The sequence below is a fragment of the Mastomys coucha genome, unplaced genomic scaffold, assembly GCF_008632895.1.
Source record: "Mastomys coucha isolate ucsf_1 unplaced genomic scaffold, UCSF_Mcou_1 pScaffold3, whole genome shotgun sequence".
Lineage (NCBI taxonomy): Eukaryota > Metazoa > Chordata > Mammalia > Rodentia > Muridae > Mastomys > Mastomys coucha.
Window position 1 is genome coordinate 47830782 of NW_022196909.1, and position 12500 is coordinate 47843281.

General features: G+C 51.2%; 1 protein-coding gene across 1 annotated transcript in view; it reads right to left on the reverse strand.

Annotated features, from left to right (window-relative positions):
• The window catches only part of Pacsin1 (protein kinase C and casein kinase substrate in neurons 1), a 48653-nt gene that overhangs the window by 35011 nt on the left and 1142 nt on the right, over nucleotides 1–12500 (reverse strand). The window lies entirely within an intron of this gene.

The window sequence follows — 12500 nt, forward strand, 5'->3', positions numbered from 1 at the left end:
GTAGCTGAGATTACTGCCATAAGTAACTAATGCCCCCCAGCAATACCTCTGTGTAGACAACGAGCCTAGGTGGGTGGGATGGCCCAGGGAGGGCAGTATCAGGTCTGAAGGCAGATCTTTAGCTCTGTCAGTCTTGATACCAGATAGCTGCCTGTCACCCCTGTGCTTCAGACTCAACTCCTCTGTGCCCTCTGATCTTTTTCAGAGCGGCCCTCCTCGTGAGGGAGAACGGTCAGATGGCAGCGGGAGGCCCTGGCCTCTGCCAACAGACTACAGCTCATGTTTGGGGGCTAAGGAACAGCCACTATTTCTAAAGCCCTTAGTGGGACACAGCTCTGGCACCCTGGAGAATGACAGGAGAGCTGAGGGTTCTGTCATAGCACTGCTTTCAGAGTGTGCGTGCTAAGGACACACCACCTTGGCCCTGAACTTCACCCATGGTCTGGCTCCTACAAGAAGGCCTGGCAGATACTCTGGCACTGGAAGGAAGTCTCAGATAATGTCCCCTGAAGGAGCCAGGGTTGCTGGACCCCGGCTGAGAGCCAGCATGGGACAAGAGTCACGGTTAGCGGACCGGTCACAGAGCCACCACTGAGCAGGTCTTTCATGGCCACAATAACTGAGACTCCAGAAGCCAGCCAGGCTAACAGCTAGCAGGAGCAGTGCTGCTGAGGGCAGGGGCCTTGTATGTCACTGGTAAGGCTGGGGCGCAGATCTGTTGGTGGAGGCCTTTCAGGAACAAAGCCCTGGATTACAACCCTGGCAAAGGCATAATACCGATGTGCTTGCACAGGCCTGGAATCCCAGGACGCAGGCTGGAGACCGGGTAAGAGTTCAAGTCATTCTCGGCTATACAGCAACTTCAATGCCAACCTAGACTACGTGAAATCCTGTCCCCAAACTAAAACTAGGGGCTGGAGAGATGGCTCAGCAGTTAAGAGCACTGACTGCTCTTCCAGAAGTCCTGAGTTCAATTCCCAGCAACCACATGGTGGCTCACAACCATCCCTAATCCCAGTTCCAGGGATCAAAAACCTTTTTCTGAGTTCCATGGGCATATAGTTCGCATACATACATACATATGTGCAGGCAAAACATTCATACACATAAAATGAAATAAACATCTTTTTAAAAACTTTTTAAAATTTAAAATAGAGGTCTGTAGAGACGGCTCGGTAGTTAAGAACACTGGCTTCTCTTCCAGAAGGTCGAGGTTCAATTCCCAGCACCCATATGACAGCTCACAACTCTCTGTCACTCCAAGATCTGAGGCCTTCCCACAGTCATACATACAGGCAAAACACCAATGCCCAGAAACAAAAAATTGAAGTAAAAATAAATAAATAAAAAGGCCAGCCATAATGACGTACACCTTTAATCCTGGTACTTGGGAAGCAAAGGCAGACAGATCCCTGTGAGCTCAAGGACAGCCGGAACAGCATCGCGAGACCCTGTCTCAAAAATAAACTAATTAACTATTTAACACCAAAATAAAATAAGAAAAGTGATTTAAAAAGATGCAGCTGAGGTGCCACATTAGAGCCTTCAAGGCTGCGCAGCCATCTGTGGAGCAATGAACACATTCTAAGAAAGGCCACAGTGTGATGCCCCGCCCCCCGCCCCACCCCGGGTGGAATCCACCTCCCAAACTACAGGGTGAAGGGAAATCTCCACTCACTTCCCCAGCCAGCGACAAGCCGAAGGGTGGTAGGTTTACACACCAGGCTTCCACCGATTCCACTGGAGCCAGCAAATCCCATGACACTTCGGCTATGGATGGCCCATTTAAAGCAAGCTGGATAGGGCCTAGTCCTGCCGGTGGCAAAGGTCTTAAGCAAAAGGCTCACTGTCCACAAAGAGATCTGAGGAAGGAAGGGCCATTGTCATCCCTGTGTTAACAGGAAGCCAAGGAGTGTGGCAGCCAGGGACTAAGACTCCCCAGGAGCTAAAATGTCTGGGCCACCACACACACACACACACACACACACACACACACACACACACATCAGGAAAATGAAAGAAATACCTCTCACTGCCTAAGACGCTGAAGCTCCGGTCTCTAGCCTGGCCCAGCTCTCCTCGACTAATCAGAAGCCAGAAGCAGTGAACTGTTCTCAGAGCAGAGACTTCAAGAGGCGCGGGGGAATGCTGGGAGTGCTGGGGCTCGCCCTGCCAGTACTTGCGCACTTTTAGGATACCTGGTAGCGGATGGCTCACGCCTGAGTCTTTCCTCTGGGCATCCCTCAGCGGAAGAGCAGAGCCTGTGCCCTGTGACTGGCCCGGGAGAAGTGTGAGGACCCGGTCACCATCTACTCTCTGAGCAGCTTCCTAAACCTCCTGTTTCCCAGATCTTCACCCAGAGTCCCGCTCAGACCTTTCCCTAACGCTTGCTTGCACCTCCTGCTACTACAGCGGAGATGAACGTTACCTGTGAGGACATGGGGACAAACCACCACCCAGGTGATGATGCCCCATCATGAGAGCCTCTTCCTGCCCTGTTACCAGCTCCCTGTTCTTGCTTTCTCATCTGCAGGGCAGGGAGGGTGGCACCCACGTCACGAGGTGACTGTGGGAAGTTGTGGAGGAAGATGTCTCCCAGCACCTCCCCCCTTCCCCACATCTGTGATGTTTGAGAAAAGGGGAGCAGACAAAGAGACAGTGCCTCGAACTTGCCCTCTGGCCCCTGCTCCACCATGCTCTCTCTGCCTTACGCCACAACGCAAAAGAAGTTCTTCCTGTCTCCCTTCTAGAGACGAGACGCTGTGTTTTCTCCCCCATCACAGGAAAATGGAGCCAGGCCTGGTGGGGCAGGCCTTAAAAGCATGCACCACACCCAGACACTATTTGAGGTTTGTACACACACACACACACACAGACTACATACTTGCTTGCACGCTCACATGCGTGTGCACACAAAGGCACATGTGCACGTGCACAGGCACCACACATGTACACACACTCGAAAGCATGCACACACACACACACACACACACACACACACACACACACACACGCACACACACATGTTTTGCCCAAGAAGGCCTGATGCCTGGAACTAGAGTTAGGGTCTGCTCTAAGCCTCTGTGGGTGCCGAGACTTAGAAGTCACAAGTGCTCTAAACCGCTGAGACATCTCCAGCCACCCTTTATTTTTAAGACTGCCAGGTTCATAGCTAAGTGACCAAAAGGCACAGAATGCTCCCCCGGAGCCCCATACGGGGTCTCCCCACCTAGAGCACTTAGGAGCACATTTGTCAACTGACAGTTCTCCATGGATACACCATCCTTCCCCCTCCCACCACCCACCCCAACCCCGCGCCGACACCTACAGTATGCGCTGGGGTTCACACTTGGCCTTGAGGAGTCTACAAGACCTGTCAGGTGTGACTGGAGGTGTCTGCCATTCTAGGACACCACACAGATCAGCTGACTTGCTCTGACTGGCTCTCTGTCCTGCCCCGTTCCGCCATTAAACGCCTAATGCCATTGATCCCTTCACTGTCTGCATACTTCCTCTTCCTTGACCCTCCCACAGCTAAGCAGCTGTCCAAGACTGGCTCTGACTGTGTAAAACGCATTTCAGTGCAGGGCGGTGGTGCTTGGGAGGCAGAGGCAGGCGGATTTCTGAGTTTGAGGCCAGCCTGGTCTACAGAGTGAGTTCCAGAACAGCCAGGGCTACACAAAGAAACCCTGTTTCGAAAAACAAAAAACAACAACAACAAAAAAAAAAGTGGTTCCGCTTCAGCTCATCTGCTCAAGCCTTAATGGCTCTGGTCTTTGAGTGCTATCTAATTGTCCGGACAAACTGCCCACTACGTACTCCTTGAAGGGCATCCTGATGGCGCGGCTCTTCCTTGACATTTGCACCAAAGCATATTAAGGCCCCGATGAGCTCTGCTGTGAAGAAAAACACTTAGCTGGGTGTGGCTGCCCACGCTGGCAGTCCTAGCTCTCGAGACAGGACTGGGAAGTTTGAAGCCTGGAGTCTTTGTTTCTAAAGTGAAGGTGAGGTGGGTGAATGGCTGAGCAGGAAAAGGCACTCACTCCTTCACACACCAGCTAACCTGAGTCCAGTGTCCTGGACCTGCATGGTAAGAGAGCAAACTCACTCTGGCAAGCTGTCCCCTGACCTCCACATGGACGTCATGACAGCTATGTGCACATGCATACAAATAAACTAAGTGTAAGGTTTTAAAGTGGTTAAGCCTGCATACATATACATACACACATACATATGTGTATCCATATATACACATGTACATACATGTGCACATATACATATGCATATACATATACACACATATATGTATCCATATCTGTATCTGTATAATATGCATGTATGTAAACATATACACTGATGTAGGCTGCATAGAGTACTTCAACTGGCAGAGTGCTTGCCTAGCATGTATGAGGTCCTCAATTCTATCCCAAGCACCAGAGAAACTGGGCATGGGGGTTCGCACCTTGATAACTGGCTACAGGCAGCTAGAGGCAGGAAGATCGGGTGTTCAAGGTCACCTTTGGCTACATAGTGAGTTTGAAACCAGTCTGGCATACAGGAGACCCTGTCTCAGTTAAAAAAAAAAAAAAAAGAGTTGGGCAGTGGTGGCACACACCTTTAATCCCAGCACTTGAGAGGCAGAGGCAGGAGGATTTCTGAGTTCGAGGCTGGCCCGAGGTCTACAGAGTGAGTTCCAGGACAACCAGAGCTATACAGAGAAACTTTGTCTCGGAAAAAAAAAAAAGAACAAAACTCCCTCACATAAATGTCCCCTGGGTGTTGCCAGGAGGACCCAGCCCTTAAGGAAGCCCAGAGACCTCAGGCTGCTTCGGCCTCCATGGCCCTCATCCTGTGTCTCCTGTCCTACCTGCTTTCCCTCCTCAGTCCCTCAAGACTTGATTCCTGTGAGCCTGGCTTGAAGGCACTAGCAGCTGCCACCCATTTCCAGCCCTGTACCTGGGCCCAATGGTTGGTCCAGCCCAGTTCACTGTGTGCCTGGAGGGGTCGGTGGAGTCATCCCCTCCCCCATATGGATGAACAGAGTCTGCCCCTTCTTCAGGGCCAATGACAAAGGTCTGGGAATGGGGCAGAGGTAAGAACGGGACCCCCATGAGATCAGGGGGGATCCATCAGAAAAACCTGCCAAATAGGACAGGTGAGATGGTAGCGAGTCACCTAATACCCAGATGGGGCATGGGGTGGGGCGGCAGCCTGATGGGGCTGGAGATAGGGGGACACCAGATACCCTGCTGGGGGAGGGGCAGAGGACAGGGAAAAAAAGCCTCGCTCGGTACAGTCTGGCACTGGAACCGCACACTGGCTGAGGGACCCTGGCTGGGAGCCTGAGGCCCCTCTGTGGCTCAATAGACCCATCCGCAACTGGAAATACAGGCCCAGGGCTGAAACTCAGTGGGAGAGCGCTTGCCTAGCATATTGGGACCCTGGGTTTCCTCCCAGCGCTGTAAAAACAAGATAAAAACCACCCTGCCAACCAAGCATCAAGGGACCGTGCATGCCAAGGAGCCCAGTACAGCACACAGCACACAGCCGACACTGGGAAGTGAGACTGCAGACCTAGCTCTGCAGCGGAACTGGGATTTGGGCAGAAGCGTCCAGGTCACAAGTGTGTGTCCTTCACTACTGAGTGGCCAGCACTCGGGCCATACTCAAAACTGACTCAGTCTGCATCTGGAAAAGTGAGCTGAGCGCACAGTTGGGAGCAAGAAGCCACCAGCTGGGGAGGGTTTTATATACACCGGGCAGGGTCCTCCACCAACTGAGCCACATCCCCACCGTATATTCTGAGACAGGGTTTCCTAAAGCCCAGGCTGGCCTGGAACTCGCTTTGTAGTAGAGGGTGGTCTTGAGCCCCCGACCCTCCTATTTTCATTTCCCAAGTGTGAATCTGGCTTTATCTTTAATATTTCTGATATTTACACATGCATGTGTGTGTGTGTGATGCATGCACGCATGTATATATGTATGTACGTATGTACATATATTATGACACCCATATGAAGGTTGGAAAAAAATTAGTGCCAGGGATCAAACTCAGGTCATTGGACTTGTTGGCAAGTGCCCGAGCCGTCTTGAAGGCTTTGTTGTTGGTGTTGTGAGAGTCTCACTGTGTAGCCCTGACAGCCCAGGAATTCGATATGTAGACCTTGACTGTGGACTCTGACTGGCCTTGGATTCACAGAGAGCTGCCTGCCTCTGCCTCCTGCATATGGAGACTAAAGACGTGCCTCACTGTGCCCGGCTGGGACCTTCCGAACGGCAGGGAAGTCATTAAAGAGTTGAAGAGAGGAGGGATTCGGCTCTCAGGACAAAGGGAGCAGGTGGCTCCTGTGGTGGCTCTCATAGTCCAGAAGCATCAAGTGGAGATTGGGAAGAGAGAGCCGGAAGTTGAGGGAAGCTGTGGATTCTGCGGGTCCTGATGCCCGCAGCGCTGAGCAGCATCAGGAGACAGATAGGACCCAGCTAGGAACTCACAGAGTACAGAGAACTCTGCGGAGCATGTCACTGTGGAGTGGCAGTCCACAGAGCCCTGGCTGTGGACTGAGCGAGCAGACAAAGCCAATGCATGACTCACAAAGAAGCAAGAGCCAGATGGAGCAGAGGGCATGCGCAGAAACAGACCGGGGCTCAGCCAATCACAGTGCTCAGGCCGGATCTTGGTCTTCAGGTTTTTTCTTTTGATTGTTGTTAGTGGTGGTTTTTTTTGTTTTGTTTTTTTGTTTTGTTTTTTTTTTTTTGGTTTTTCGAGACAGGGTTTCTCTGTGTAACCCTGGCTGTCCTGAAACTCACTCTGTAGACCAGGCTGGCCTCGAACTCAGAAATCCGCCTGCCTCTGCCTCCCAAGTGCTGGGATTAAAGGCGTGAGCCACCACCGTGCTGATTTCTTTTTTAAAGACAGAAGAGGAAACGTCCAAGTGGTACAAAGCCCCTGGGTGAAGCGGGGGAGGGGTGGCTTAGCCTGGTCCAGCCCTACTTTCCTGCTATGTAACAGCCACCTCTTTGGTTACATACTTGCCCTTGGGAAGGCCCACGTGCTAAGTGATGGGGCTGAGGAATGAAGGGTCTCCTCCAGCCCTGAGCCACCGGTACCTAGAGTCCAAGAATCAGGTCATTTAAAAGTCCCATCACGGGACTGGAGAGATGGCTCAGTGGTTAAGAGCACTGACTGTCCTTCCAGAGGTCCTGAGTTCAAGTCCCAGCAACCACAGAGTGGCTCACAACCATCCCTAATGAGATCTGACGCCCTCTTCTGGTGCATTTGAAGACAGCTACAGTGTATTTACATATAACAGTCCATCACGTGTGCCAGGACGGCTGACTAAATGAGACCAGAATGAAGAACCACCTTGGTTGGCCATGGGGGGAAGTGGCAGGGGTGGGGGTGGTTCCTAACAGGATGTGTCTTCCTGGTGACTCAACACTGACCATCGTTGCTTGCTAAGACTACCCCCAAAATGGTATTTCCAAGGGTGCCAGAGATGTGGGGGTTTGTCTACCACACCATCCTTCAGGAAAAGGCTTACTGCAGGGATTTGTGCTGCACTGGATTAACCTTATTTAGGGCTCCACCTTGATGGTAAATCTCTCTGCCCCATCTGAATGGGCGAGCACTCGCAGGGCGGCGTGTAGAATCAGTTTACAGACACAGCATTCAAAACTGCTCTGTGGGCAGGGGCGGTGGCTCGTCGATAAGAGGCTCGCCCTGTGTGTAGCAGGGCCTAAGTTTGAGTCCCCGGAACACACATCAAGCTGGGTACAGAAGTGTCTGTAATCTCCGAGTTCCTATGGTCAGAGAGGAGGAGACTGGGGAGTCTGGACTGAGCAGCACGGAATAAGAGACCTTGCGGTGGACCCCGAGGCCTCCCCTAACCACCATGCTTACACAGTTGAATACACGCACGCGCGCGCGCGCGCACACACACACACACAAACACAAATCTGTTGATTTCAAATAAGTACCCACCACCCCTCCCCCAGGACAGAAAAGGAGCAAATAAGAAACTCTTCTCTCTTTCCTTCACCCTCCCTAAACAGCGCCTCCTAGAGGCTAAAGGGCAAATCAAGAGTTAAAAGACAAATCAAGTTTGTCCTTTTTAAAAAAGATTTATTTATTTATTTTATGTATATGACTACACTGTCGCTGTCTTCAGACACACCAGAAGAGGGTATCAGATCTCATTATGGAGGGTTTCGAGCCACCATGTGGTTGCTGGGAATTGAACTCTGGACCTCTGGAAGAGCAGATGGTGCTCTTAAACACTGAGCCATCTCTTCAGCCCTTGTTTTTTGTTTGTTTACATTTATTTGTTTATTTATCCTGGAGATGTGTGTGTGTGTGTGTGTGTGTGTGTGTGTGTGTGTGTATACCATAGTACATTCGTTGGGGTCACAGGCTGGCTTGTGGCACTTCATTATCTCCTTCTAATGTGAGGCTCCTCCATGATGTCAGCCATTTTCTCTACCCTCTGAGGGACCAGATCTGGACCAACAGCCTCAGATCAAAATGTGTCTTTTAGGGTTAAGCCCAGGACTTTCACAGGAGAACGCTTGGCATGTACTCTGTCACTGAGATATCGTGAAAAAAAAAAACCCTCTTTTTAATACAAGTATGCTCATGCAACATTTGGGATATATGCTAAAAAGGAACGAAACAAATTTTCCTTATCTGAACTTTTAAAAAATGTGTATGGTGCTCTATCTGCATGTATACCTGCATGCCAGAAAAGAGCATCAGACCCCACTACAGATGGTTGTGAGCATGATTGCTGGGAATTGAACTCCGGACTTCTGGAAGAATAACCAATGCTCTTAACCTCTGAGCCATCTCTCTAGTCCCTGAACCTTTTTTTTTTAAGTGATGGGATTTAACCAGGGTCTCGGGCATACTATACTAACTCACGTCCCTCACTCAAATTCAGATTTCACCATTTAGCTAGGTCTCCTGAGCCTTATCGGATAACCCCTATCCCAGCCTATCCCAGCTTTTAATTTTTTTTTTTGATATACGTGTTTTACTTTATGTGTCTGGGGGTTTTGCCCACATGGATAACTACGTACCCTGACGATGTCAGAAGCGGGTACCAGATGCTCTGGGATTCCAGGTACAGACAGGTTTGATCCACCCTGTGGTTGCTGGGAACCAAACCGAAGTAGGTCCTCTACGAGAGCAGCCAGTACTCCTAACCACTGAGCTACCACCCCACCAGCATTCTCCCACCACATGATGCTTATGGCCTCCGGTCCTTCCAGTCTTCAGGAGTCTGAGTTTGAAGGCTCAAGGCACCTCTCCAATACCCACTCTCTTATCATCCAAGCTCCTGCCTCACCAAGTCCTCTTTCAGTTCCTCCTGCCCACCCTCCCCAGAACTAAGCATCCTCTGTCGTCCTGGCTGCTCGGGTACCATCTATAGATGCTCCATTCTGGTTTCCAGCAGCTGTGCCTGAGGATGCCACGCCCTAACTAGACACACCCCTGAAGGTCCTGCCAGCTGCGCAAAGCCTGTGGGGTCGCTTGTGATTGCCACTGTCACTGAAATGAACCTTTGCTTCTAGGGGTGTGTGACTCCTGTTGGGTACCTCCTAGGGCCCTGACCACCCCATCCCTGTCCTTCATGGCCATGGAAACCAACTGCAAGGTACACAAGGCCAGCCAAGGACCACAACGGTAGCTAATGGCTTTCCAGTCCGATCTGAATGATTCACAACGAACGCCAATTATTTCTGCAATAAGAAAAGAATGAAGCCGGGTGGTGGTGGCTCACGCCTTTAATCCCAGCGCTTGGGAGGCAGAGGCAGGTGGATTTCTGAGTTCAAGGCCAGCCTGGTCTTACAGAGTGAGTTCCAGGACAGCCAGGACTACACAGAGAAACCCCGTCTTGAAAAAAACCAAAGGTGGGGGGGAAGAAAAGGACAAAAGCTTCTTGTTTGAAACAGTCTCATGTAGTCCAGGTTAGACTCAAAATCAGCTGAAAAGCTGGAATTGGTTCTTAATCCTTCTGCTCTTACCTCCCAAGGGTTAATATCAGCGTGTCTGTGTGTGTGTGCGCGCACACGTGCGTGCGTGAACATCTGGCTTGAAAGGTTGGGTTTGTTTCTTCTCTTATTTTATAGTTATTTATTGGCTACAGCATGAGTGGAGGTCAAAGGGCAACCGGTGGGAACCAGTTCTCTCCTCCGCCCACGTGGGTCCCAGAAATTGACCTCAAATCATCTGACTTAATGGCAAAGGACCTTCCCCCACTGAGCCAGCTCAGCAGCCTGGAAGGTGGTGTTGTTGTTCTGGTTTGGTTTTGTTTTCCTTTAAGAAAAAAGTGTAAGACAGGCTGGGGGTCGGGGGGTACCCTCAGCAGTTGAGAGTTCATAGTGCTCATGAGAGGATGAGTTGGTTCCCAGCACACACACTGGGCAGCTCCCTACCACCTCTTAACCCCAGCTCCGAGGGATCCAACACCATTGACCTCCGCAGGCACCTGTACTCACAGACACACCTACACATGATAAAAAGTAACAAAAAGACTCCGGAGGCAGAGGCAGGTGGATCTCTGTGAGTTTGAGGCCAGCCTGGTCTACAGAGTGAGTTCTAGGCCAGTGAGCTACATAGTGAGACCCTGTCTCAAAAAATGTATATACCAAGCAGGAGTGGTGGCACATGTTTTTGATCCCACGCTCAGGAGGCAGAGTCAGGTGGATCTCTGGTGAGTTCAAAACCAAGCTGGTCTACAGAGTGAGTTCCAGGACAGACAGGAGTACACAGAGAAACCCAGTTTCAAACAAAACAAAACAGTGTAATAATAACAATAATAATGGCAATTTGGCCAGGCAGTGGTGGCACACGCCTTTAATCCCAGCTCTTGGGAGGCAGAGGCAGGCAGATTTCTGAGTTCGAGCCCAGCCTGGTCTACAGAGTGAGTTCCAGGACAGCCAGGACTACAGAGAAACCCTGTCTTGAAAAACCAAAAAAATAAAATAATAATAATAATAATGGAAATTTAAAAAATAGTCTAAAACTAAGGGCTGGCACTATATCACAGAAGAAATGACCTTGCCTAGAATCCCCCAGTGAGGGGCTAGGGGCGTGGCTCAGCGATAGAGCATTGGCCCAGAATCCCCCAGTGAGGGGCTAGGGGCGTGGCTCAGCAGAAAGTGCTTGTCATAGATTGTTCCAGGCCCTTGGCTGGAGCCTGTTCCTCCTCAGTCTAGCCATTCCCTCAGATCCCCTTCTTGCTTCCAAGGAGAGGACCCCCGGATCAGTGAGCTCCTCCCCTGGTGCCCTCCCGTGTCCTTTCTGTCCTGCCCAGCCCGCAGAAGCCTCTCTTCTTCCATGGGTCTCCCACTGTCACTCAGTCCTGCCGGGGATGCAGGCATCTCCTGAGGAAGAACCTTTCAAGTGACCGGAAGTCACAGAGGACCCACTGTGTCACACTTTCCACAAGGGAAGGTCTCTCTGTGTCAGGCTTTGGGGACACCAGACCAAGACACACCTCCTTCATCCACAGACTGTCTCCATGACCCAGGGAAGATGTCACTCAAAGACTGGGGCATCAGGTTCGGGGAGAGGAGCAAGCTAGGGCAAGGAAGCTTCGGAAGGCTGGCAGGCGAGAGCCGCGTGGCTGGGGAACTGAAAGAGCGTCAGAATTCAGAGCGATGGAAAGCAGAGGGGAGGAAGAGAAGTCAGCTGACTGGCAGGGTGGTACAGCCTGCTCGGGGAGGGCTGTGCACCTGTCAAAGGAACAAGGCTGGCCATGAAGGCCTCTGCAAAGGCCTGTGTCACCTTTTACACACACAGCTTAGTGGGAAGACCCCCAGAGACTTAGCGCAGCCTGGCCAGGGCCCACCTAGCCCTGGAAGCTGACCCTGATTGTCTTGTTACAGTTGAGACGTAGTAGTATACCGTAGGAGAAATCACCAACCCAGAAGCTTCAAGAAAGGGAGGTCCTCAGCAAAGGGCCAGGCTCTCCGGGGGACATGGGGGAGGGACCCTCAACAAAGGGCCGGGCTCTCCAGAGACATAGGGAGCCAAGAAGTCAGTTGGGAGCCAGCAGGACAGAAGCCCCTCCAACAGTCACGGCTGACATTCAACTCCAGGCCTAAAGGGGTTTCTTGGTGGCTCTTCGGTCCTGGGGAATAGAAAGACCAAAGGGGTTCCCCTCCATCTTCCAGCTGGCTAGCTATTATCCAGAGTTTACATATTCATTCATTCATTCATTCATTCGTTCGCTCGTTCGTTCATACTGCAAACATTTCTTCAGTGAGGAGCCCGTCTCAGGCACTGGAGTAATGACAGAGACAAGTCAAATTCTTAACCGGAAGGCCCTTTGGTCTAGAGGGGGACAGGCCTGACATAAGTAACCTCCAGGTTGACAGGGTTCAAGAACATGGGGCCAGAGGTGACCTCTCCGCTGGGGTGCCAGGAAGCCGCTTAGAAAGGGTGATCTGAGTAGCCAGGGAAACATCTGATAAGAAAACCAGGCTGCGGGGCAGCT